The 25,948-nt window shown below is 42.8% G+C and overlaps 1 protein-coding gene across 1 annotated transcript in view; it reads left to right on the forward strand.

Moving 5' to 3' along the window:
• PTPN5 (protein tyrosine phosphatase non-receptor type 5) overlaps positions 1-25,948 on the forward strand; it is a 556,863-nt gene that overhangs the window by 133,416 nt on the left and 397,499 nt on the right. Inside the window, exon 2 of the mRNA XM_069223005.1 lies at positions 10,929-11,066. The gene's annotated coding sequence lies outside the window, so the exon portion shown is untranslated. The remainder of the gene's footprint in view (positions 1-10,928; positions 11,067-25,948) is intronic.

Genomic DNA, 25,948 nt, shown 5'->3' on the forward strand with positions numbered 1-25,948 from the left:
CCCTCATAAATCAGACAATACCCCTTACACATAAGGCAGGGCATTTCTAATGCAATCCTATGAGAAGGCAGCACTCACAGCAGTGAGACACCAAGTTAGGCTGTTTGTCACTACTAGGACAGGCCATGCAATATGGCACATGTCCTGCTTTTCTACATACATGGCACCCTGTCCATAGGGCTAGCTAAGGCGTACCTTAGGGGTGACTTACATGTAGTAAAAGGGGAGTTCTGGGCCTGGCAAGTAAATTTAGATGCCAGGTCCCTGTGGCAGAAAACTGCGCACACACACCCTGTGCTAGTAGGCCTGAGACAGGTTTGAAAGTCTAATTCAGTGGGTGGCGCAAGCAGCGCTGCAGGCCCACTAGTAGTATTTAATTTACAGGCCCTAGGTATAGAGATACCACTGTAGAAGGGACTAATAGGTAAATTAAATATGCCAATTAGGTATAAGCCAATCATACCAACTTTAGATGGGAGAGCACCTGCACTTTAGCACTGGTCAGCAGTGATAAAGTGCTCAGAGTCCTAGAGCCAACAGCGAGAGGTCAGAAAAACCAGGAGGAAGGAGGTAAAAAGACTGGGGATGACCCTGCGTAAGGCAAAAAGTCCAACAGGCCTACCCTAGGGGTGCCTTACATGTAAGAAAAGGGAAGGTTTGGGCCTGGCAAGTGGGTACACTTGCCAAGTCGAATTTACAGTTAAAACTGCACACACAGACACTGCAGTGGCAGGTCTGAGACATACAGAGCTACTTATGTGGGTGGCACAACCAGTGCTGAAGGCCCACTAGTAGCATGTCATTTACAGGCCCTGGCACCTCTAGTGCACCTTACTAGGGACTTACTAGTAAATCAAATATGCCAATCATGAATAAACCAATCAACATTACAATTTACACTGGTTAGCAGTGGTAAAGTGCTCATAGTTCAAAAACCAACAGCAACAGGTCAGAAAAAATAGGAGACAGGATGCAAAAAGACTGGGATGACCCTGCATAAGCAAAAAAGTCCAACAACTCTCAATAGCCTATATGAATGGGGAAAGGTTCATCAAAAGGCGTTTGTCTAACCACGGAGAGCCTGACTAGCTGGGAAAAATCATTAACCTGCCCGGCTAGCTTATGAAAAATTGTTAGTGTTGGGATAAAGTCAGTCACAAGTTAGATACTAACATGTAACTGACTTTACCCAAGATGTGTCGTTGCATATGTGGAATGCAATCTTTTTGGCAGCATGGGAACTCATTGTTGAAAATAAAAATATATAGGGGGCCATTATGACCCCGGCGGATGGTGGAACTCTGGCGGTAGTACCAACAACAGGCTGGTGGTGTTCCACCTACGTATTATGACCGTGGGGCATTATTATGACCGGGCGGTCATAATCCACCAGGGCAGCGCTGCCCTGGGGATTATGAGTCCCCAACCGCCAGCCTGTCCATGGTGGTAAACCCCAGGCACAGCCCCATTGCGCATTTCACTGCCCAATTTACGGGCAGTGAAATGCGCGACGGGTGCTGCTGCACCCGCTGGACATCAACATTGCCGTCTGCTCTATTACAAGCCTGCTTCAATGTTGATGTGATTTTTCGCTGGCCCAGCAGAAAAGTCAAAATATGGTGCCACGCATACCGCAAGCACTGGCTGTATTGTGGCGCCTGCGGCTTCGCCGGTCTTTTGACAAGACCGCCGAAGTCGTTATGAGGGCCATATTTACTGCCAAAATCCATTATAATTACGTATTCAAAAGACATGACCAAGAAGAAAACTTGATAATCTAGTGACTTTGAGAAGTTACTCTTAGCGTTGATTTGGTAGCAATTTGTTGACTTTACAAGCCTTGTAATGAGAATTGGGAATTCATACGTTTTGTCTGAGAGCAATGTGTGAGATTATGAGAACATATCCCCCAGGCAGATAGCAAGCTTTTACATATATTTTACTCATGAAATTAACAAAATGATGTTACGGTATTCTCGGTTTGGGCGATGAATGGTCTGCCTTGTGACTGACAGACGATCATGTAACAGAGAATTCCCACTGTCACAGCCAATTACTGTATGTCAGTAGGTCGTGTGCCTGCAGCGTGATGGTGTGCATGCCTCCTTTCTGGTCTCTTCTCTTATCTGCTGATTTATTTTCTTGTGATATATGTCAGCGTTTTGACTTGCTGCAGAAAAAAGATCCGGGGAATCTCTGCTCAGTTTATCTCTCGGTAATCCTACAGTCTGCTAACTAAACTTTTAGCACTTTTTATGCTGGCTTTTGGAAAAAGAGATACACAGCTCACCAAGTTAGATCCAGAGTTCAGGTCTTTCAGTACTTTAAATATAAGCCCCCTTGACATCTATTGGATCGATTTAGGGTTGTGCAAATGTCCAGCTCAGGTAATTTCTGATTATACGGTCAAATGTACAAACAATCTGATTGCAAAAAGTTGTTTCCGGTTGTGCATTTACCTTTGCAACCAGTCTTTAATTTTGTGTTGTACCTATTCACTAATAAAGCCGCATTACAAAATCTCCAGTTGCAGGGAGTTGTAGAATGACCTGTCTAATTCTAATGAATGATAGCTAAGCATGTCACTATTTGTGACACATGGATTGGCTACAGACCCAGGATGGTGGCCTGCAAGGAACAGCAGACCACCACCTCTCTGTTTGCATTCCTAAATGAGAAAGTGTTATTAGAGCAGCTCATATTTTTTAAATAACTCGAAATGCTTTGGGAAATGCAGTTTGGAAATACATTAGTGGGAGTAGGCAGTTGCCAGCCAACATGCAACATGATTCACAAAGGGTGAACTGTCCAACGGGAACAGCCTCCCCTTAGCAAATCTATTACCACCGCTTTTGAGGAGTTAACATTTCAGTTGGTTTGCAACCACAAGTGCAGCTGCAAACCATCAATACATCCCACTATGAATTACCCCTTTCATGCCCCCTCCTGTTTGTGATTCAGAATGAGTATTTAAACCGATTTTGTGATTCAGAAAGGCCTTACCAAATTATAAAATAGGTTCAGTACGTGGTAAAGAAAAATTGTGGTTGCAAACCTTCTGATTTTGCCAATCGCAAAGTTTGTGAATGGAAAATGGTTTTGTAAATCTGCTCCTTAGGGCCAGATGTACAAAGGATTTAAATTAGCAAACACTCTGTTTCCGTAAATTGCAGGTTTTGCGAATGTGAAACCACCTTTGGCAACTGTACTCAGCCCATTCAACAATTTGGAAAAGGTTTCTGAATAGTTAAATGTGTTTAGGAAACCATACCAAATAGGTATTTGGAAAGGGTGCACTTGAGATATCCTTTCCAAATACTTTTTCCTTATAGTATATATTGATGTTCTGCAACTGAAATCAACTCGCAAAACATTAATATTTTACTAACTACACAAAGATAATAGTAACCCATTTACAAACAGGAAGGGGTCCAAAATGGGCCCGTTCTTCTTTGTGAATGTCAAAAAAAAAGACAAGTAGGCTGTGGTCATGGTACCACTGCTTACTCCTAAAAAAAGTTTGTGAAACTTTTGTTTTTTAAAAAACCCATTCTGTTTTCCTTTAACCCCTTTGCTGCCAGGCCTTTTCCTCCTCCTGTGCCAAGCCTTTTTTTGGCTATTTGGGGTAGTTCGCGCTTAGGCTCTCATAACGTTTTGTCCACATACGCTATCCACGCCAAATTGTGTCCTTTTTTTAACATTCTGGGGGCCCTAAAGGTACCCATAGTTTGTGAGTTCCCCTCGAGGAGACCAAGAAATACAGCAAAAAATTGTTTTTTAAAGAAAAATGGGAAAAGGGTGCTGCAGAAGAAAGCATCTGGGTTTTTCACCTGCAAGTGGCATCAACAAAGGCCTTGTGGTGCAAAAATCACCATCTTCACAGCTTTCAGGAATAGGGAGACTTGATAAAAAAAACACATTTTTCAACACAGTTTTGGCTTTTTACTGGGACATACCCCATGTTTACTATTATTTGTGCTTTCAGCCTCCTTCCAGTTAGTGACTGGAATGGGTGTGAAACCAATGGTGGATCCTGAACAGCTAAACATTTCTGAAAAGTAAATAAAATACTAAACTCAGCAAGAGGTCATTTGTGTAGATCCTTCAAGGTTTTCCTATAGAAAGTAACAGTTGGAATAAAAAGATATTGAACTTTATTCCAAAAAAACAGCAATTTCTGTCTATGTTTTCTTCTGTAACTTTTTGCAGCTATGTCAGATTTTTTAAAACACTATGCCTTTTTGTCTGCTGGACTCTTCTGGTTACGGAGATATATAGGGCTTGTAGGTTCATCAAGAAGCCAAGGTACTCAGAGGCAAGAAATGAGCTGCACCTTGCAATGGGTTTTTGTTGTATACCGGGTGTACAGCAAATCATTTGGTAAAATAGAAAGAGTGAAAAATAGGTATCAAGGAAACCTATGTATTTACGAAATGGGCACAAGATAAGGAGTTTAGAAGCAGTGGTTATTTGCACATCTCTGAATTCGGAAGTCCCCATACTAGAATGTGAATTACAGGGCACTTCTCAAAATGACTTCTTTCTTGCACACTGTCTTACACTTTGAAGGCAACAATGTAGAGAAAGACAATTGGAAATAACACGTGTTCTTCTAGTCTGTGTTTCCCCAAGTCTCCCGATACAAATGAAACCTCACCTGTGTGGGTAGGCATAGAGACCACAATCAGGAAATGCCCCAAAACACAACATGGACACATCACGTGTTCCCGATGAAAATGGATGTGTTTTTTGCAAAGTGGCTAGCTGTGGATTTTGGCCTCTAGCTCAGCCGGCACCTAGGTAAACCTGCCAAACCTGTACATTTTTTAAAAGTAGACACCTAGGGGAATCGAGTATGTGGTGACTTGTGGGGCTCTCACTGGGTTCTGTCACCCAGAATCCTTTGCAAACCTCAAAATTGACCTAAAAACCCTTTTCCTCACATTTCGATGATGCAAAGTTCTTGAATCTGAGGGGAGCCGCAACTTTCTTTCACCCAGTATTCCCCCAAGTCTCTTATTAAAAATGGTACCTCACTTGTGCGGGTAGGCCTAGTTCCGGTGACAGGAAATGCCCCAAAAACACAACATGGACACGTCACATTTTCCCAAAGAAAACAGATGTGTTTTTTGCAAAGTGCCTAGCTTTGTATTTTGTCCTCTAGCTCAGCTGTCACCTAGACACCTATCAAACCTGTACATTTGTAAAATAAAAAGTAGACACCTAGGGGAATCCAGGATGGTATGAGTTGTGGGACTGTCACTGGGTTCTGTCATCCAGAATTATTTGCAAAGCTCAAAATTGGGCTAAAAACACTTTGTCCTCACATTTCGGAGCTGCAAAGTTCTGGAATCTGAAGGGATCCACAAATGTCCTCACACCCAGCATTCCCCCAAGTCTCCTGATAAAAATGGAACTTCATTTGTGGGGGTAGGCCTAATGCCTACGACAGGAAATGCCCCAAACACAACATGGACACATCACATTTTCCTAAAGAAAACGGATGTTTTTTTTGCAAAGTGCCTAGCTGTGGATTTTGGCCTCTACCTCAGCCGGCACTTAGGGAAACCTATCAAACCTGTACATTTTTGGAAAGTGGTTCCATAGGGGAAACCAGGATGGGGTGCCTTGTGGGGCTCTCACTGGGATCTGTCACCCAGAATCCTTTTCAAACCTCAAAATTGGCCTAAAAACACTTTTTACTCACATTTTGGTTCTGCAAAGTTCTGGAATCTGAGGAGAGCCACACACTTCCTTACACCCAGCATTTCCCCAAGTCTTCCGATAAAATTGGGCCTCACTTGTGTGGGTAGGCCTAGTGCCCGCGATAGGAAATGCCTTAAAACACAACGCGAACACATCACATTTTCCCAATGAAAACGGATGTGTTTTTTGCAAAGTGCCTAGCTGTGGATTTTGGCCTCTAGCTCAGCCGGCACCTAGAAAAACCTAGGAAAACCTACCAAACCTTACATTTTTGGAAAGTAGACACCTATGGGAATCCAGGATGGGTGACTTGTGGAGCTCTCACTGGGTTCTGTTTCCCAGAATCTTTTGCAAACGTCAAAATGGGGCCAAACAAAAACACTTTTTCCTCACATTTCTGTGCTGCAAACTTCAGGAATCTGAGGGGAGCCACAAACTTCCTTCCACCAGCTTTCCCCCAAGTTTCCCAATAAAAATGGTACCTCACTTGTGTGGGTAGGCCTAATGCCCCCAACAGGAAACGTCCCAAAATACAATGTGGACACATCAAAATTATCTATTACAAAACAACTTATTTTTGCAAGAGGGGACACCTGCGTTTTTGGTCACCGGTACGGCGGTGATCTAGGGAAACTTACCAAACCCAGACATTTTTTAAAACTAGACACCCGGTGGAGTCCAGGGAGGTGTAGCCTGCATTGTTCCACCAACGTTTTCTTACCCAGAATCCCGTGCAAACCTTAAATTTAGCTAAAAAAAACCTTTTATCTCACTTTTCTCTGTAGAATCACCGCACAGCACAGATTCCCTACCACCCGGCATTCCTCTCAATTTTCTGATAAAAATAATACCTCACTTATGTGGGTGGCTGAGGTCCCTGCGACAGGGAAGGGACAAAAACATGTAGACATTGAGGGGATATCACAGCGAGTTGATAAGGACAGTTTTTTTTTAAATACATCTTTAGGCTGACTCGGCTTTGGGCACCCACACAAGTGAAGTATTATTTTACTTGGTCTGTGGCCATGCCTCATATCCTCATATCCTCCTATTCCTTTTGTTTGTTTATGTTTTAAGGATGTGCACTTATATTGACCATCATTGTCCCAAGATGAAAGGCACAACCTGAGATGAATTGGGGGTTTAATGACTTAAATTCCAAAAGAGACACAATGATTTAATACACAGGTACAGATAAATGAATGCACTAAGTAAACTGTGAGTGAATGGAAGCTGTTGTAATAAACGCTGTGCAGCAGGAGATGCACCCAATGTGTTGGGTGTGTTTGTACCAACTGTTCAGGTCCCAAGCAGGGGAACTTTTTTGTCAGCACACAAGAGGGTGACATATATGGCTTATGGTATAGTGTAGATACATGGGCCCTCGTTACGACTCTGGAGGTCGCCAGAGCCACGGTGGCGGTTGGTCCGCTGCCAATGTGGCGGTCAGACAGCCACATTACTATGGCAATTGCACCATGGTCGGACCGCCAGCACTACCACTTCTCCTTCCCTGGAGGTGCTGGCGGGGCTGGCGGTCCTAATCTGCCAGGGCAGCACTGCAAGCAGCGCTGCCCTGAGGATTATTAGTCCCTTCTCCGCCAGCAATTACATGGCAGTAGCACCGCCATGTATAGGCTGGCAGAGATGGGGTGCAGGGGCCCATTGCAGACAATGAAAAGCACGACAGGTGCTGGTGCACCCTACGCACCACAGCATTGCCGCCGGCCCAATTATGAGCCAGCATCAATGTTGTGGGCTCTTTACCGCAGGCCCAGTGGGAAACTCGGAATGGGGCCCTTGGAAAGTCAGCCGCAGTGGTGGCAACCTGACCGTGGGACTTCTGCGGGCGGCCTTTTCCATCCGCTGAAATAGTAATGAGCCCCATAATGTGCAGACAGAAGAGGCCTTCATCACTCAAGCTACAGTTGTCCAAGCAGCCATAGTTCCTTCACACCTGAATCTTTGGCTCCCCTTGTTCTTCCGAAACCCCCACCCCCTCCGGCTGGGGACTTCTTCTTCTCTCCCTTTTGTCCTGTGTGTGCCATCTTGTGTCTGTACATCTACATTCCTCCCCCCCTAATGGTATTTCCCCCTTTGCAACTCACTCTTCGACCTCTTCCTACCTCTGCTTCCCTTTCATCCACCTAACCTAGGAGCCCTGCCGCATGCTGACTCGTGTGTGGCGTGTCCCATCGAATGAGGCACCCATCTTCACTCCGTTTGAGTGGACAATTTCCTGACAATTGTCAGAATATTTTGAGACAGGCAGGGCCTCAAATGTTGTTAATTTTCTTAGAAAAGTTAAGTCACACTTTATTGCTGATTGACAACATTTATACATGTCTTGAACAACAATTATGAGTTCAATTAATTTAAGGCTTACTTTTAACGTTTAAAACCTCTTTTTATGGATGCTTCTTTTCCAGGCACACTTTGACCCTCAATCTCCTCCCGGCTCTCGACCATCTCGTCCAATAAATGTGACTTTTTCCTGCATCTAATTTTTTGCCTTCTTTAAAAACAGACATGCTGCCAGTAGCACCATCGGTTATGATATGCCTTAATCGCTGATCACAATAACGTTTGTCAGGTGGAAGGTGCAAGCAGTGTGCAGCTGTAGCAGGACTGCCTGGGATTGGTTCGATGCATTTGGATGGATATCATGTAGAATGAAGGCTTGGTTGCGCCGTGCACATTCATGCACTGAAGCTTCAGCTTGACATGGTTTGTGTTCATGCTGGACACAGAAGCTACTTGCTCAGACCATGGGCGCTTCTGTTTCTATGGAAATGTGATGAGTGTGCTGCCGTCATATTAAGGGAGTGAGACATATTCAACATGCCCACGAAAACTGAATGAGGATGCCATGACTCAATTCTTGAAAGAATTGGGTGGACAGGTCATTTACAAGGCTGTGCGGGGGAGAATGCCCAAGGAGGCGAAACGACCGAAAATAGATCGTTTGTGACATTACTGAAAGCCTGAGCAGAATCTCCAATGTTATTTCGTTGCCTGCTTTTCTTTTCAAGGTGTGCTCATTAATTGGAATCGGACAACGGCAGCTATGCACAGTGACGTAAATAAGGAAATAATGAGATCCCAGATAAGTCTATGCATCACTTGTATATGTTTTACATCATGACGAATAACTAGTAACCCTGGTAAAAAGGCAATCGCCCTGTAAATGATACAAACATGCAGGTGACGTATCAGGAAAATCATCTGAATAACATTTTAATTGGAGCCACCATTGCAGACATACACAGGCGTGCTAAGACACACAAAGGTGATGTGGAATCTCACAGGACTCCATTTCCCCTCCCCTCACCAGTATGTCTCTTTAGCCAGGGAGACCACTTTTTACTGGATTTCACTGGGCAAGCCCTGGAAAGTTATGGTTGCTATTTGAAAGGACGCCTTCATTTAAGTGCTGCTATGTAGCCATTGTTCGTCCACCGAGCCAGTGCTGTCCACTTTGTAATGAGTCTCAAGATGAGTAATAGTATGCTCTTGACAGAGTCCCTATTTTGCAACTCTAAAGAAGCATAGCAGAAGGGGTTAGTATAGAATGCCTGTAATGACTGCATTTCAGGCTTCTAGAACAGGGATCTCCAAACCTTTCTAAAATAATATGTTCAATAAAAATCACCCTGAGCCACTAACACAAATGATCAGTGTGGCAGTAGTGACCACTTCAGACTAGATTCCAGAAGTGACCACTGCATGAAGATTACTAGCCGTGATCAACTCCATGCACCGGCAATGCAACTAGCAATGTAACAAATCTTTATCATTATAAATGTTGAAGGCTTCTATATGTTATAGCAGTTAAATACACAATGCCCGTGGCACCTAATAAACAATCAGTAATACGACCAATATAACACTGACATAAATATCAGGCTTAAATGTAATTTTTCTGCAAACATGAACTTCTCTGTTCTGAAAGTACACAGATTGCACTTTTAAATTAACCCTTTTCAATTTTGGAAATATACCGAATTCAACTTTAAAAAATCTTTTCATTTTCTAGTTTGGGCTACCCATAAGGGAGTTACTAATAGGTAGATGGAGCACCACTAGTAGGTTCATGAGCTAATCATTGGAAAATCCTGTTCTAGAATACCTCACCTGAAGTTCACAATCAATGTCCAGGCCCATACTTAAGACATAGGTTCACTTGCATCCTCATTTACCTTTTACATGATCAGGTGTCTGCTATTTTTTACAATTTATCTGACATGTATTCAAAAATAGGAACTACACCTAATTATATTTCCATGATTCTAATATTAATGTACTCTGGTTAAAGAAATAAGTGCCATTGCCAAGTAGCCAACACCAGTTTCTCAAATGTGTATTATTCAAGCTCGAGGAAATCCATTTTAGGGACCAGTATTCAACCCCATCCTGTATCTCTACACATCAGACAGCCAACATGTCCAGGCTGTTCGATTTTACCGAGGAGGACTGTTCACTAGCATTGTCTTACTGGATTATCTAAAATGCAGGAATTTATAAACCTGTAAAGGGCTAATTCATAAAAACATTTATGGGTATGGAAAGTATTACTACAGGAGTACTCTTTTACATGCTCTTACACACCTCCATGAATCGTCCCTGAAACACCCAAGCACTGATCATTAAAGTGCCTACATTGTGCTAACTGTTGAAAGAGTTGTTGGAGCTTTAATTCCAAATAGCTCCATGACCTGTCCAAACCATACTTTCTCACTTATCAGAAATGTTCAACTTGGCATATTTCACAAAAAACGGATGACCATGCCACCCCCATTCTGCTTTTTTATTACCACAGTTAGAAGAATGTTTCTATGCAGTGGTCTGGAATGATCCTAAACTCCTGGTGGTGCCTCTTCACTAACCACCCTTGCATGTTGTGTATTTGAGTCAATCTGCCATCAAATTACTAACAAATGGCATATCATCAGTTCATTCTCCATCTCATGGGCCAGGGCAGGATTGGAATCTCAGTAGCATAGACTCCATTCCTACATGACACCGTTTCTTTCAAATCATGCAAAGTGATGGTATGTTTTCTAATGACATTCTTTCTGGTGAAGAGCATTTGGTTGACCTGTGCTTATTACAAAAGACTTTAATAACAAGAACCTTAACTGTATAATGTAACTGTAAAATTAGATGACAGTCAACCAGTTAATATAATAAGAAATCCAAGTATTGTTTTTATTTATTTATAGGATTCTGAAGATATTCTGAAGACTAGCAGCTAAAATGATGTAAAGCGCACTGACAAGTGATCCTCTGATAAAGCTTATAGCATCTCCAAGACTCCCAGTTGACCATGTGATCCAGCATAGTTTTGTTGAAATCAAATGGTGAGTATGCTGTCTTATTTCATTCATATACTTTTATATAACTTTAAATTCAGTTTTGAAGAAAATTACATGATTGATCAGAAAGTAGAACAGCTGATGGAATTCACAATAGAGCGCTGGTTTAAATACTGCTACAGAAACAAATTAGAAGTATGCTCATATTAAGGTAGACATCAAATGATTGTGGCAGATATATTTTTGTCACGTGAAATGCAAACCACATGTAGGTAGGTTATTTATTAAGGGATGCGCAGGAAGTTGCGTGATGTTGTGGAATTGTATCCATTGGCTTGCAATGGTATGTAAATTGGTGCACGGATTTGCTTCTCATTACGAGGACTGGTACCACACCAGCAGATGCACAAAACCTTGGTAAATTACCTGTAGTTTCTTATTTGCACAGCACACTGCTTTTGGGTGTGTGCATAACAGCAGCACAGATTGCATGGGCATGTGTGTTAAAGAGCTTACCTGATTCAGGGAATATTTTGACAATGCTGTCAACAATCATGTGCTGTGATCTGTGCAAATAGTAATGCCACCTTGTTGACCTCCTCACAGATATTAATGTCAATTCATCAAAATGCTAGGAGTAGTGGAAGTGACATGGTGCACCCATCACACACATACTCACACCTACATACACTCTCTCACGTAAACACACACACCCACCTGCAAACACGCACACAACATACATTTAAAAGCATATTTTTTAATAAGTGCTGGTTTCCAGGCACGGACGTCGCCACCTCTGCGGGCAGGGGATCGCAAAGGCAGTTTTAGGAGTCGCAAGGGGCATGCCTGCGACCCCTGGCGACTCCTAAATGACGTCCATGTACCCAGGCCCACGTCTGAATCATTTGTTTTCAGCCTAGACGCAGGACAGACCATTTCGCACATTTTCCATGCCACGGCTGAGAAAGTGGAATGTTCTGTCAGCTCAGCTGCAGCAGTTTTAGACTTTGTATTCCATCATTTTTGGGGGGTAAGAGAATGTTTGATTAAATACTGCCTTCTCTTTGGGACATCACCTTCAGTAATAGTAATGAACAGGTTACAATTACGTCTGAGAATAGCCCGCACACGTTTTTGCCAAGCATTTCAGTAGCTGTCTTTCAGTTCCGCAAATCAGCCGGACACAGTCCTGTTGAACAAGGAGCTTGGCCTAATACCGTCACTTCATACTTCATGCACACTCTGGACACATTAGCACTAATATCCCACTGACCTCATCTACACTGTAGTAATAATTTTCCGTGCTGCACCTTCATACTCTGGTGACCTACAGAGCTCAGCATCAATTCTGCAATTTATTGTAGTTTCGATTGTACATGTATTTCTTTCTCTCTGCATCAAGAATATGTATATAATGTTATAATTCTATAATACGTAATCATTTATTAAAAGGTTGAGGAGAGGTGACCTCACGAAATAGCACTTCAGAATGTGTGTTCAGATTATTTTGGGGGATAGTTTACACAAGTTTCCTTTAGGGAAGAAGGCCGACTGTTCCTCTGTAAAATACAACATTTTCACAGAAGGTGAACACTCACTCGCAGAGTTTTTCAGGTTTGGAATAAACTCCTATCTGGGTTTCAGAGAGATAACATTGTGGGTGTTATTGTGAAGTTTTTTGTGCGCTGAAGTTATTACATTAATTTGAGAAATGTTCGCACTGTAAAGTCAGTATGACCACTTATTTTGCACTGATGCATTTGCTGCCACATTCATTTGCACACTTCTTAAGGCATGGTCTTGAGGATATGAGTTTTTGTTTAATGATTTCAATGGGCAACAAAGGCCATGCTAGGTCTCATTTCTATCTCTCCCTGCATGTTATTGGTTAATTTCATGACCAATTTCAGCAAGGTTCAAACTCAGACACTACCTAAGCACGCAACCGCTACGTTAGTCATTTTGAAAACATCCTGTCTGTGGTCAAGGAAGGAACTGCTGTGGTGGGTGTCTACATGGTTCCAGGGTGCGACCAGACTGATGTATAACATTCCAAAGGGCTATGCAGGAGAGTTGTGCTGGAGAGGTGTGAGCTTGGTCTGCTAGGTGAGGTTCCATTACTCTTCAGGTGAAATTATTATTTTCTTCTTATGTGGTATGATTACATAATTGTTCACAACAATTTGGCAACAATCTGCATTAAGGGTAACCTACGTGTGATTCAAGGAGTTGCATGCTGTTATTCATTACCTTCATTTTTGGGTGTAAGGATGATACATCGTGAGCGAGGAACACTGGATCATCTAGGAAGTTTTTATTTTTTACTTTTTCAAGGTACGTGGTCATGGGGTGCATCTGCGGGAGCTGTTGGAACAGTTCATCCAGTGATGTTGCAGATGTGAGGTACCTTTTGAACAGGGTATGCATTCATCTTCTTCTTCATTCTGGTGTGTTGGTGGCAGCATGAGCTGACGTGTCCATTTTCTCCCTTAACCTATGACTGGCATTGATGCATGTGGATTATGTCATCATTCGGGGGTCACGTTGCGTGACCTAGCATACCATCTTGGGGGAGTCACTACCTGTTTAATGACCCTGCAAGATGGCTGGAAGTATCCTGACCTTCCCGCACCATTAGAGGGATATTGAGCACATTAACATTTACAGGGCATTAAGATTTACAGCAGCATTTATTCAGTTATTATGTTTTGTGTGTTTGGCTACGCCATGAGGCATTTTACACGTCCTGTAGGAATAGTCTCCATTTAGCCTCCTTCATATGAGTACTATGCATTGTGGCGCAAACTAGTTAAGACAGTTTTACATGAAGGAGTGCCATTGGCACTGGGTGTATTATCATTACATTGTGTTTTCAGGTCTCAATACTTTTGAGTTAAAGGTGAAGTGTGGACTGTAGAGTAGTCCAATAACTTTGTGAAGATTAGACACTGAACACTTCCTTTAACATACAATGAGCACACAAAACTTGACCATCTGTCCTCCTCAAGCATTTTTGCCTTCCAGATCTGCACCTGACCCTGTCCAAAAATGGGATGAGTGAAAGGGTTTTTTTTTTAAAGGTAGCAACTCCGGATGAATCCAACATGTCTGCAAAGGAAAATAACATTATTTTTTACATTCCCAAGTATTGAAAATGTATTCACAGATTCTGAATAACGAAGCTGAGGGGGTGGGTGAATGTATTTAATGTCATACTTGACCTGGAAGACAAACTTTGCACCTGAACTTCGCATTGAAATTACTAGGTATAAGTTCTTCCAAAACAAGCAAGGAAAAATTGAGACACTAGATAAATATGTGTCAGAACAAAAAATTGGCAATAGATTGCAAATTCTGAGTTCTTCAGGAGAATTTGATTAGAGATGCATGCTAGCAATCCTGTTACTCATGAATGCTTGTCAGTAAATGGGAATTCTCCTTTAGATGATGTATTAGCAATAGCACGTAAAACAGAGATCTCAGGAAAGTGTGCGGTGGATTCAGAACTGGAGGAAAAATAATGTGAAACTATTAGCAATCTTTATAATAGAGTGGACAGTAAGACTTGTGAATCCTACTAAAGGTAAGTAGAGGCTTAAGGAACAAGCGAGGTGCTATTGTTGTGACAGTAAGGAACATATGACTTACAGCAAGAACTGTCCAGCTGCCAACCAAAAGTGCAGTTACTGTGGCAGTGTTAGACACTTTGCTAATTAATGCAGGAGAAGGAAGGACTGCATTAAGTGTATAGGTGGTGAGATGAACGAGGAAGAAAGGGGAAATTTGGACCAGGACCATGAGAGGTGTGGCTAAGTATTGATAGCAAATTGATTTTGAATATAAATGAGGATTCAGTTAGAAATAAACCAGTGCATTGGATGTTTGCAGACTCAGGCCCTCATTACGAGTTTGGCGGTCGGTGGAGGCCGATCGCCAAACTCATTCAGATGTAAGACTGCCACCTCAGTCTTCCACCCGCTGGCCCTATTATGAGTTTCCCCTGGGCCAGCCCAGTGGGAAACAGGGCCTTAACAATGACGCCGGCTCATAATTGAGCCAGCGGCAATGTGGCGGTATGTTAGGTGCGACAGCACCCGTCGCGCATTTCACTGCCCTGCACTGCCCATGACACTTGCTTTCCACCAGCCTTTGCATGGCGGTCCAACAGCCAAGCAAAGGTTGGCGGACACGGGTCTCGTAACCCCGAGGGTAGCGCTGCTTGCAGCGCTGCCCTGGCAGATTAAGACCGCCAGCACTGCGAGGCCGTCGGCGACTTGTAATATGGCGGTGCCGGTGGTCAGATCTTGGCGGTTCTGCTATGGTCGTAATGTGGCGATCGGACCATCACTGTGGCGGCAGTCCGACCACCACCACAAGTCTGGTGGTCCATGGACCACCAGACTAGTATTGAGGGCCTCAGTTTCACCATATAGCATCATCAATGAAGAATTGGGTAAATAAAAAAAATGTGTAGAAGATAAGAGATAAATTGTAGAAATTGACATTTATCCTGAAGGTTATAGTGGTGAACGTATTGCTATGGTGGGTTTCCGCTTCGTTTTCAAGTTTATAAATAGAAGTACTCAGGGGAAATTGTATGTTGCTAAAAAATGACCTCCAGTTTTGGGTTGGTATGAACAGAGGAGTTGATGGAATTAATGTGGATAATGACATGCTGAGTAAGTTTCCTAAGATTTTCAGCAACACATTGAGGAACCTTAAGGGATTTGAACATAGGATTATTTTGAAAACTGATGCAACTCCCAAAGTACACAAACTGAGGAACATTGCTATGATAGTAAGAGAGGAGGTTTCTAGAGAATTAGAGAAACTGGTTGCATTGGGAGTAATGGAACCAGCTGAAGCATCATACTGGATTTCTGCACTGGTAGTAGCTAGACGGAGCAATGGCAAGATCAGTTTGTGTGACGATTTATGCCACCTTATCAGAAAAATTGCCATCAGTGGATTTCTGTACTGAAAATAAATGACATAGTAACGTATATCAAGGGGGCCAAATGGTTTTCCACCTTTGGCATATCTGCAATATATCACCAAATTTCACTGACTTCTGAGTCAATGAAACTTGTGGCATTCATCACCCCTCATGGTTGTTGCCAGTTCAAGTGTATGCTGTTTGACCTAGAATCAGCTGAAGATGTATTTCAACGCTTAATGTTTGAGTTGTTTGGAAGGTGAAGGGCGCAAAGTTCTTCCAAGATGATATTTTAGTATTCAGGCGAGGCAATAAAGAACGTGATAACAGATTGTCAAAGGTACTAGGTATATTGGAATCAAAAGGAATGAAAGTGGAATTTTCTAAGTGTAAATTTGCTGAGAGAATTGTGACTTAAATAGCCACCTTTGGATAGTGCTATTGACCATAGACGACGTCGGAGACTTCCTGGGTTTAGTGGGATATTTTGCACAATTCATACCGAAGTTTGCTGGAACGTCCTATTACATTAGGCAGGTATTAAAGTCTAAGATTTTCGTGGCATAAAAGCTGCTATTGCATATGTGTCAGCTCTGAATTGTTTTGACCCAAATGCAGCCAGCGTCATCTCCACAGATAGTAGCAGTAAATGGCTCAGAGCTGCTGTGTCCCAGATAAATGAAAATGGTAAGGAATACATTATTGCTTATGCATGATAATCGTTATCCCCTGTGGAAGATAACTATTCCATTATTGAGCTGAAAACATTAGCTTGTGTATAGGATATGAACCACTTTAGAACCTTTATTTGGGGGAAGCAATTTACTATCCGTTTTGATCACAAAACCCTTGGTTAGAATGTTAACATCAGAGGGTACTGTAAGTGCTTCCATTTGGATAGCTAGGCTATCAATGCAGATGCAAAAATATGAATACAAAATTGCTTATGTCCCAGGAAAGGAAAATGTAATAGCATTGTTTTTGTCAAGAATGATAGATGGAAGAGCGTGTAGATGACAGGTAGAATGAGTTACAGGTAGTTTTAGTGCATGATTGTAGTACATCCTTAAAGGTGAAGGATGGAAGGCTGAATACAGGATGTATAATACCTTCTTTGATGTTGTGACATATGTGTGTGGTGGATGGCCTAAGAAGGAATGTATAGATGAGTTAATTAGACCTTTTTGGGAAGTCAGATCCAAATTGACTCTTGACAATGGCACAGTTGTAAGAGGTGACAGAGCAATACTTCTGCATACCCTATTAGATATGATCATTAGTATAGGAAGTGAGGAGAATTTTTGTATAATTAGAACAAAATCATTAGTAAAGCACATTTTCTGCTGGTCTTGAATGGCTATAGCCATTGAAAGTTTTGTTATAGAGTGTCCTAATTGTTCCATGGCTGAAAGGTCTTTACAGATGTTGAGACCTCCCATGGCCCTTATACCCAAACATCCTTGGGAAGCAATTGCTGTTAATATTGTTGGTCCTGTGGGTATTCATCACAAGAATATATCGGTTCCAATTTATTTATTTTCACATTGGCTATTGGTAACATTAGTAGCAGGGCTGATATTGGCTCTGTTTTGGAGTTTTTGGACCAAGTCTTTGTTTGTGAACATATTTTGAACATATTTTGTAATCATCATGAGTCACCATGGGGTACAATTTGTATATTCAAAGGTTAAGCAGTATTTTGGCATAACTGGGGAGAAACACAAAAGTACTTCACTGTATAACCCAGGTGGAAATTGCATGCTTGAGATGTTTAACCACATGATTAAAGGAGCTATTATAGTAACACAGAATGGGAGATTTAGATTGGTAAAACAGGTTTGGGCTTCCAGAGTAACCATTAGTGAATGCACTGGTTTGTCTCCTTTTGTTGTCCCGAGAGATAGGAATCCCAGAACCAAGTATTATCCAAGTGGTTGTACTGCACTGGTGTGGAGCAATGGTCTGTAGAAGCTACCAGGGATAAAACATAGTGAGGACCATAGAAAAAAATGAATTACATTATTATACTAAGAGAGGTACCAAAGCTGTGACTGAGTACAAATTAAAAATATCAGATTTTGTAACTAAAGGTGAAATTTGATTTTATGACCCAGAGAAAGTGGTGGAAGGTTTACTGAATGCCATTAGATTAAGCAGTGGCAAAGTTTGGAATCTTGTTAGAGTGGTTCTGGGTTCAAATGACATATGGGGCCAGATGTAGCAAAGGGTTTTACCCATTCTGTGTCTATGGGAAAATGTGTTCGTACATATGGCCCATGGAGTAGTAGTCAGAAAGATCTACAGAAACTTGTGTCTGACCATTTGAGTGAAGGGTTTTTGGTAAGTGATGATAGTCTGGTGTATGCTCATTGCGGAGAAGTAGCTGATCAGGTTAACTCTGAAGTTATGAATAATAGGGAGAGAGCTGATTGTATTGGGAGGAGAGATGAATTTCAGTTCTGTAAAAAATGCAAGTGGATATCAGAGTTCATAGTATTCATACTGGAAGCTTGGAGTTTAGAAATGGTGGAGACAGTGATGAACAGATTAAAAGACCTCCCATTGGTTGGACGATTATGTACTAGGCAATGTTTGATTTTACTTGTGGTTTGATTATTAGTTTTATTGTTTATATTCAGGGCAATATTTTATTTTACTTGCTCTTTGATTTATTAGTTTTATTATTGTTTATTACTGATTCTTTTTGGTGTATGCACCTTGTTTGGTATGTTCTTTGTTTCTATATTGTTGCTAAATGCTATAACATGTTGTTTTAATAAAGAAGGGGGATGTGTTGTGGGTTTCTCATACTGGTTCCAGGTTGGAACCAGAATGATACATAACTACATTCCAAAGGGTAATGCAGGAGAATCATGGGGCAGAAGGACTTGGGCTGGAGAGGTGTGAGCTTGTTCTGAAAGATGCTGCTGTATTACTCTTCATGTGGAAAAACACTTTCTTCTTATCATTGAGATGTGACTACGCATTTGTTGCACAAGAACAGCTTCCATCCTTTTTAGCACTAGTCTTTGATGCCCGACTAATGAAGAAATGTCAATGTAAGACTTTCACTTTTTTCCTCAGGTCTTTGATGACTCTTCTCAATCCCATTACCACGTGTAGGGCCTTAAGAACCTAGTCCTGTGTGGTATCCTGATACAAATTAGACTTAAAGGAACTATAAAATGTAGAGAAAAATAATACAATTTTCTTTACTCAGTCCTGTATTGCTGATATTCATAAATAGCAGGCCTTCTAGAATGATGGATTGTTTGATGATGTCTGCTGGGGTTTTAAGATGTACTGTGATATCACTCACCGGATGGCCCCCTTTAAAGGGTATGAAGCAGGACAGTGTGTATAGAGGATAAATGGGAGAACCTCAAGTACCCTTAGATGAAGCTTGAATACTAGCACCTACTAAAATAATGAAAAAAGGCTGCTCTGTTGGCACAAACACGTCTCAAACTACTAGCAAATCTTGTTTCCAATCAAAAATACTTAACTGGGTGAGTATCTCTGTGGATAGCTCTAACTGGAATTCAGATTTTCTAGCCTACAAAGAACTTTGTGACTATTCAATGAGGTTTTTATCATAGTAGGTTGTGACTTGTCTACCCAATGACCCCACCTGCAGTATTAAACCTATGATAATGTGTAACTGTATCAGGAGGACAAAATAACCTGAGAATGTATGCACCTGTACTACTAGAAATTGTTAAGTTCAGAACATCAAACATAATGCTTTAAGTGAAATGAAAAAGGTAAGGATTGAGGTAAGAAATCTTTACAAGAGGTGTGGCTTATGCAGGTAAAGGCACATCTTCATGAATAATCTTGCTGATCAAAGCCTAATCAAAATCAGTAGAATTTGTTACAAATAGCCTATAGAACACTGTCCTGGGCCATAAGCAATATAACACTTGAGGAGGTAAATTTAAAAGCAAGTGCCAACACCTTGGTTATTCAGTTTGAATACAATAGTGCCCTAGACCCAGGACACCTATGCAAAACAACAGTATCCACTGCATCGCTTCATGACTGTGTCAACAAGCATTTGCAAAATCAATGTCTCCCTTTTGAGACCTATTGGCTTTGACGATGAGTTTTAGCACTGCTGTACAGGATCACCAATGCTGTACAGCATGGCTAAAGAGTAAACAAAGCAACGAGGTGTTAGTAATGGGGTCTTTGGCTGGCAGTCAGGTTACCCCTATCCAAGCAAGGACCCTCACTCTAATCAGGGTAAAGGAGAATCACCCTCAGTTAACCCCCGCTCACCTCCTTGGTAGCTTGACATGAGCAGGCAGGCTTACCTTCAGAAGCAATGTGTAAAGTAATTGTACCATGACACACAGTACCTCAGTGAAAACACTACAAAATGGCACAACACAGGTTTAGAAAAATTGATAATATTTATCTAAACAAAACAAGTCCAAAATGACAAAAATCCAACATACACAAGTCAAGTTATGAATTTAAAAAGCAAAAGAGTCTTAAATCCTTTCGAATACAGTGAGAACATTGTTAGCATACAAAAGTACCTGGGTAGCGTCAAAATAAAGCCACACAGGCGAGTGTGCGTCGAAAAAGGCCAGTGATGCGTCGATTTCTCACCCGCAAGCAAGAACGGGTGTCGTTCCTTCTCCTGTCGGGTCAGCATGCAGCGTATCTTCTCTCCTGCAAGAGAGTGATGCGTTGATCCAGATGGGCACCTCGGGTCCGAGCAGGCTTAGCGTTGATTTTCTGCGCCCAGCGATGTTGCATTGAAAACCAGTCGCACGATGTCAAGAAACTGCGCTGCTTGGGGCTTGCGTCGTTAACAGCAGCCGCTGCGGGTGTTGCGTGTCGTTTCTCTTGCCACGTTGCATTGGTCTTCCACCCGCGATGCTAATGCAGGCCAACCCAGCAAAGCACAGTCACAGGCAAAGGGGCAGTACTCCTCCTCCAGCTTCCAGCTCCTCTCCTTGGCAGAGGTTCCTCTTGGTTCCAGAAGTAATCTGATTTTCAGGGGTTTTGGGTGCTCTTCTTATACCCCTTTCTGCCTTTGAAGTAGGCCTACTTCAAAGAGAAGTCTCTGTTGTTTTCAAGATCCTGCCTTGCCCAGGCTAGGCCCCAGACACACACCAGGGGGTTGGAGACTGCATTGTGTGAGGGCAGACACAGCCCTCTCAGGTGTAAGTGACCACTCCTTCCCTGCCCTCAGCCCAGATGGCCCATCAGGATATGCAGGCTACACCCCAGCTCCCTTTGTGTCAGTGTCTGGAGGAGAGGTGCACCCAGCTCAACTATCAAACGGACCCAGACAGGAAATCCACAAACAAGCAGAGTCACAGAATGATTTAAGCGAGAAAATGCCTACTTTCTAAAAGTGGCATTGTCAAACACACAATCTAAAAAACAACTTCACTAAAAGATGTATTTTTTAAATTGTGAGTTCAGAGACGCAAGACTCCACATGTCTATCTGCTCCCAAAAGGAATCTGCGCTTTAATAATATTTAAAAGCTGCCCCCCATGTTATCCTATGAGAGAGATAGGCCTTGCAACAGTGAAAACCGAATTTGGCAGTATTTCACTGTCAGGACATGTAAAACACATAAGTGCATGTTCCACCTTTAACATACACTGCACCCTGTCCATGGAGCTACCCATGGCCTACCTTAGGGGTGCCTTACATGTTAAAAAAATAGATGGTTTAGGCCTGGCAAGTGGGTACACTTGCCAAGTCGAATTGGCAGTTTAAAACATACACTCACAGACACTGCAGTGGCAGGTCTGAGCCATGTTTACAGGGCTACTAAGGTGGGTGGCACAACCAGTGCTGCAGGCCCACTAGTAGTATTTGATGTACAGGCCCTGGGCACCCCAAGTGCACTTTAGTAGGGACTTACTAGTAAATCAAATATGCCAATCATGGCTAAGCCAATGTACAGATACAATTTATACATGGAACAATTACACTTTAGCACTGGTCAGCAGTGGTAAAGTGTCCAGAGCAAACAAAACAGCAAAAACAGAGTCCAGCACACAGAAACAACCTGGGAAGTAGAGGCAAAAAATTAGGGGAGACCATGCCAATGATGCCAAGTCCTACACTAGGTCTATGATGTATCTTCCCACTTTTTTTGTACGAGTGCACAACACACATACATGTGCCTACAAAATTACCCTACGCAAAATATCATAGGGTAACCCTGTATTCCTGGGAATCTGGGCAGAACAGTAATGCAAAAAACAATGGTTTCCTTAGACCAAATGCAAGCCGAAATGTCCATGGCTAATCAGATATAAGCATCAATTGAGTTGAGAATATACAGTTACAGTTATTCACTGTATAGTCATAAAAAGACACATTGCATCATGTCATAGATGCTCCAACAAGACAGTGCAGTGAAAGTGAATAGTGACGTAAGTGAAATAATGGTGCTGTATACAAAGCATATATACAACACTAGCAGTTCATACAGATATTTTCAACAACACAAGTCAGACTAAAGGTACAATGTGGATAGTATCATAATTAACATCAGTCCACTAGTGTTGACATTTCAACCCTACAAAAATTGTTTTAAAAAGGGTCATCATCAGGACCGAAACATGGTAGCAACCAGTAATGAGTGATTGTTAGAAATGGGGTCTCTGTTTGGCAGTTAGTTTGCACTCTGTCCAAGCAGGGTCCCTCACTGTAGTCAGGGTAAAGGAGAAACACACCTGGATAACCCCCACTCACCCCCTTGGTAGCTTGGCACAAGCAGAAAGGCTTAACCCCAGAAGCAATGTGTAAAGTATTTGTACTAACACACACAGTAATGCAGTGTAAACACTACAAAATGGACACTACACCAGTTTAGAAAAATAGGTAATATTAATCTAAATCAAACAAGAGCAAAATTACAAAAATCCAACATACACAAGTATGAATTTAAAAAGAATAAGAGTCTTAATCCTTAGAAAACAGTGAGAATGCTGTTTGTTACACAAAAGTACCTGGTTTGCATCATAAATAAAGCCACACGGGCCAGCGTGTGTCAGAAAAGTCAGCGATGCGTTGATTCCTTACTTGCAAGTGAGGCCATGTGTTGTTTTCTTCTCTGGTCGGGTCGGCGATGCGTCGTTTTTCTCTCTTGCAAGGGAGGGATGCGTCGATTTCCGGATGGGCACCTCAGGTCAGGGCAGGCTTTGTACCAATTTTTCACACCCAGCAATGTTACCTTGAAATCCGGTCGCAAGGTATCAGAAAACCGCACTGCATGGGATTTGCCTTGTGATCAGCCTCCGTAAGTGGGTGATGTGTGTTGTTTATCCAGCCGCGCTGCATCGATCTCCCAGCCAGCGATGCAGGTGTAGTGTCGGTTTTATCCGCGAAGCCAGCAGCTCATTGTTTATCAGCCGCATTACAGAAGGTGTGTTGAAAATTTCCCCGCACAGCAGTGTTTGCGTGGATTTCAGTCCTTTTCTGCCAGTTTCACCTTTCAAGGGCCCAGCGACTGGATGGGGTACCACTTGGCAGGGCAGGAGTCTCACCAGAGAGTCCAGGTGCTGGCAGAGAGAAGTCTTTGATGGCCTTGAGACTTCAACAGCAGGAGGCAAGCTCAACTCAAGGCCTTGGAGATTCTTCTCAAGCAGGAATGCACAACAAATTCCAGTTGTTGTCCCCTTTCACAAGCAGAAGCAGAAACTGCAGGATAGCCCAAAAAAGCACAGCCACAGGTAGGGGCAGCACTTCTCCTCAGCTCTTCTTCTTGGCACAGGTTCCTCTTGAATCCTTGAAGAAATCTTAAAATGTGAGTTTTTTGATCCACTACATATACTCCTTTCGTCCTTTGTTGTCAATCTTCAAAGGAAAGTCTCTGTTGTTCACAAGATCGTACCTTACCCAGGCCAGGCTCCTGGTTCACACCAGGTGATTGGAGACTGCATTGTGTGAGGGCAGGCACAGCCCATTCAGGTGTTAGTGCTCACTCCTCCCTCCACTATAGCTCAGATGGGCCATGAGGATATGCAGGCTACTCCCCAGCTCCCTTTCTCTCACTGTCTAGAGCGAATTCACACCAGCCCAACTGTCAGTCTGACGCAGACAGGGAATCCACAAACAGGCAGAGTCACAGAATGGTTTAATCAGGAAAATACCCACTTTCTAAAAGTGGCATTTTCAAACTGACAATTTAAAAAACAACTTTACCAAAATATGTATTTTTAAATTGTGAGTTCAGAGACACCAAACACCAGATGTCTATCTGCCCCCAAAGGGAATTTGCACTTAAATATCATTTAAGGGCAGACGCCATGTTAACCTATGAGGGAGATAGGTCTTGCAATAGTGAAAGCTGAGTTTAGCAGTATTTCACTGTTAGGACATGTAGAACACAACAGTACATGTCCCACCTTTAACATACACTGCACCCTGCCCATGGGGCTATCTAGGGCCTACCTTAGGGGTGCCTTACATGTATAAAAAGGGAAGGTTTAGGCCTGGAAAGTGGGTACACTTGCCAGTTTGAATTGGCAGCTTAAAATTGTCACACAAAGACCGCGGCGGCAGGTCTGAGCCATGTTTACAGGGCTACTCACGTGGGTGGCACAGCCAGTGCTGCAGACCCACTAGTAGCATTTGATTTGCAGGCCATGGGTACCTATAGTGCACTTTACTAGGGACTTACTAGTATATCAAATAATCCACACAGGAGCACTTGCACTTTAGCACTGTTCAGCAGGGTAAAGTGCCCAGAGTACCAAAAACAGCAAAAGAGTCCAGCACACAGTCAAAACATGGGAAGCAGAGGCAAAAAAGACAGGGGAGACCACACCAAGGATGCCAGTTCTAACACATGTCCCCCCAGCCGAAAGTGGGGAGAAACTACCCACCCTCATGGGAGTTCTCATCACTAAGGCGGAAAAATCTGGACAGACCATCAGCATTGCTGTTTTCTGTAGCAGGGTGGTGTTCCACTGTAAAGTCCATTCCCTGTAGGGAGATGGACCACCTCAACAGTTTTGGGTTCTCACCCCTCATCTGCATTAACCATCTAAGGGGCGTGTGGTCGGTCTGAACCCGGAAGTGAGACCCAAACAGGTAGGGTCTTAGCTTCTTCAGTGCCCAGACCACAGCAAAAGCCTCATGCTCAATTGCACTCCACCTACGTTCCCGGGGAAGTAACCTCCTTCTAATGAAGGCTACAGGATGGTCTAGGCCCTCTTCATTTAGCTGTGCTAATACTGCTCATATACCATGCTTTGAAGTATCAGTCTGTACAACACATTCCTTAGAGAAGTAAGATGCCATCAGCACGGGTGCCGTGCACATGACCACCTTCAGGGCATCAAAAGCTGTCTGGCAAGCTTCAGTCTAGTTCACATTTCTGGGCTGCTTCTTTGAGGTTAACTCAGTCAAAGGACCAGCAATAGTGCCATACCCATTGACGAACCTCCTGTATTATCCTGTGAGACCTAAAAAGGCTCTCACCTCTGTCTGGGTTTTGGGAGGCTCCCAAGCCAGGAAAGTGTAAATTTTTTCCTGTAGGGGTGCCAGCTGGCCACTACCCACCTGATGTCCCAAGTACACCACAGAACCCTGACCTATTTGACACTTACTTGCCTTAATGGTGAGGCCTGCCTTCTGCAGGTCCTCCAACACTTTACATAGGTGCTGTAAGTTCTCCTCCCAAGTGGAGCTGAATACAGCAATGTCGCCCAGGTAGGCTGCACTGAAATCATCCTGCCCAGCCAACACCTGGTTGACTAACCTCTGAAAGGTGGCAGGGGCATTCTTCATCCCAGAGGGTATCACCCTAATCTGGTAATGCCCATCTGGTGTGGAGAATGGAGACCTCTCCTTAGCCCCTCAGTTAGGGCAATCTGCCAGTACCCAGAGGTCAAATCAAAAGTACTTAGATACTTGGCAGCCCCTAATAGGTCAATGAACTCATCAGCTATGGGGATGGGGTGCGTATCAGTCCTAGTGACTGCATTGAGTCCCTGGTAGTCCACAC

Source organism: Pleurodeles waltl, chromosome 3_1 (assembly GCF_031143425.1).
Source record: "Pleurodeles waltl isolate 20211129_DDA chromosome 3_1, aPleWal1.hap1.20221129, whole genome shotgun sequence".
Classification (NCBI taxonomy): domain Eukaryota; kingdom Metazoa; phylum Chordata; class Amphibia; order Caudata; family Salamandridae; genus Pleurodeles; species Pleurodeles waltl.